This window comes from Penaeus chinensis, chromosome 19, assembly GCF_019202785.1.
Source record: "Penaeus chinensis breed Huanghai No. 1 chromosome 19, ASM1920278v2, whole genome shotgun sequence".
NCBI lineage: Eukaryota > Metazoa > Arthropoda > Malacostraca > Decapoda > Penaeidae > Penaeus > Penaeus chinensis.
Genome location: NC_061837.1, coordinates 29742345 through 29744844, shown reverse-complemented (window position 1 = coordinate 29744844; position 2500 = coordinate 29742345). Strand labels below are relative to the sequence as shown.

Below are 2500 nucleotides of genomic sequence, written 5' to 3'. Positions count from 1 at the left end.
AGAGTCGTGGGCGACGTTATATCGCTCGCTCAATTCCGCCTTTATCCTCGATAAAGAACTCGTCTCGAGCGCCGGCCAGCCGTGGTCGAAGATGGAATCTGCTGTTAATTGGAGGCCTCCAGAACCCAACCGCCCATCGCCAATAAGGCGTGACGGCGCTTTTAGTTTTCTCCCCCGCAAGTACCGCCGGTAGTAATCTTTTACTTCCTGCGTTCCATCAGCTTTCCTTCTCGGCTGCGTCACGTCCATCATGTGTCTGGCGCCGCAAGCTCTCGCTGCGACAGGAGTCATGCGGCGGCCATTCATGCGCGCCAAATTTGCTGCCCGCAATAAATCAGAGCGCCATCTGGGTCAGCGCTCAGAGGAAGGCCGCGCAGCATCCTGTCAGATCTCTCGCCGGCCTGGAACATCCTCTCTCGTTAAGTTACTGGCGATTTTGTACCATATTTTCAAAGTTTCTTCGTCCTACTTCCTAAACTCTTGCCATTTTTCTGTATTTTGTAATATATGCATTCACTGGAATCCTATGTTAGGGACAAAACATTCGTCGATTAATGGCACTTTCATGCAAAATATGTGCAATGGATGCTCATCTACTTTAAATTAAACTAGACGGATACTAAGGCCTAAACTAAAAATGCACACGAATGTTTTCTCTTTAAAAGAAACGTGTCTAAACCACAATTTGGTTATTCTGAACCCAGAGAAAGAGATCTTGAATGACCTCATGAGAAAGAGAAACCAGTAAAATGCGTTAATCCTCAAGCTATACGTTTCACCTGCATTAATGAGGAAAGGCGGACACCGCGGCGCGCCCGGGTTTAAATTATCCGCCGCTGTTATGAGCACTGCCACGGAACCATTATCTACGGTATAGAAAGTACAAGTTGATGTGCGTGGCTATGGGAGAAAGTTGACCGTATTAAGCCAGTACTTTACAGGCAGAGACAGTGACTGACACATAACTCGGCCACGAAGCCCCGCCCCTCCTGCCGTCGGCGCCGCAGACGAAGCACGCGTCGGAGGATCCCTCCTCAGGTCCTTTAGTTGCGGAGGTATCTTTTTAAACAACATTTATAAAGTGTTAGTAAGATAATCCAAAATCTTTCATTTCTGTTACGAGGATACCATCTGGTTGCAGCTAAGCTCTGAGGACAACCGAGTAAGTGAGAGCGGACAGAGAAATTAGGGATGAATCAAATGGTAAGGTTAGGGAGACGCGCAATGAAATGACTGGAGCTGAGAGGGAAATGGACATGGACGAAAGAAGATCTGGGCATGCCTCTAAAAATTTAGTTTTGGCGCATTTCATCGGAATGATAAACGTGTTGATGGAATGCCTACAAGATCACGAGATAACACACATGACCCACATTTCTTGCCAAAGTTATGAAAACAATGAGACCAATATTTCCATCAACCTTTCTGTGACGGAAAAATTTACGACTTCAAAGATCGTGCTATCTATTACATCTTTTATTTTCTAGGATTTTATGAGAGAGAAGACGTGGTTATACAATTACATGATCTCGGTCCGTGATGACATATAATGATATATAATTAAGAACACCCTGACATGCTGTTCCTTTAAGCCATTAGTAACATTACAAAAAAATCTGCACCTTATTAGTCACAGCCCGATCGTAAGCATTTTTCATCTTCGAAGATCGTCATAAAGAGGGATTGTGGGATAAGAAAGTGTCCATTCAATCCTCATCTTGCGCAGAAGAAGAAAACCAGTGAAGGATCATCTGGCCAAACGAGGAAAAAAAATCTCAGCGGTTCCTTTCTCATCGCTTCTCTCGCGCCGCTTTGGCAGGATGAAATGCCTCGGCGGTAAAAGTAATGAGGCCGAGGCAGTGTCAATGCTGCCTCCCTTCTCCTGCCTCTCGCCGTGGCTGAGGGAGGAAATTACGCCATCCTTTGTTTGCTAGTGACGTAGGAGGCGCTGCAACTGCGGGAAACAATGTGCTAATAAAGGAGGTCATTAGGGGAAGGTAAGGCTTGTCAGCGGACGTGATGGCGCTAATTGTGCAACTGCTCTGGAGACAAACGGTAATGTGTGTCTATATTTATGTCTGTATATATATCTGCCTATATCTATCTGCCTTTTTCTATCTGTACATCATATATATATATATATATATATATATATATATATATATATGAATATGTATATGAATATACATATATGTGTGTGTATATATATATATATACATATATATATATATATATATATATATATATGTATATATATATGCGTGTGTAACTTTGCGTATAGATAGATGAGTGTATAATGTAGATAGATGGATAGATAGATGAATAGATATAGAAAAAGTAATAGATAGTGCGAGAGAGGTAGAACACACACACACACACACACACACACACACACACACACACACACACACACACACACACATATATGTGTGTGTATATATATATGTATATATATATATATATATATATATATATATATATATGTATGTGTATGTGTGTG

At 42.2% G+C, this 2500-nt stretch overlaps 1 protein-coding gene across 3 annotated transcripts in view; it reads right to left on the bottom strand.

Annotated features, from left to right (window-relative positions):
* Positions 1-2500, bottom strand: part of LOC125035074 (serine proteinase stubble-like) — a 68415-nt gene that overhangs the window by 44438 nt on the left and 21477 nt on the right. The gene's annotated exons all lie outside the window — the stretch shown is intronic.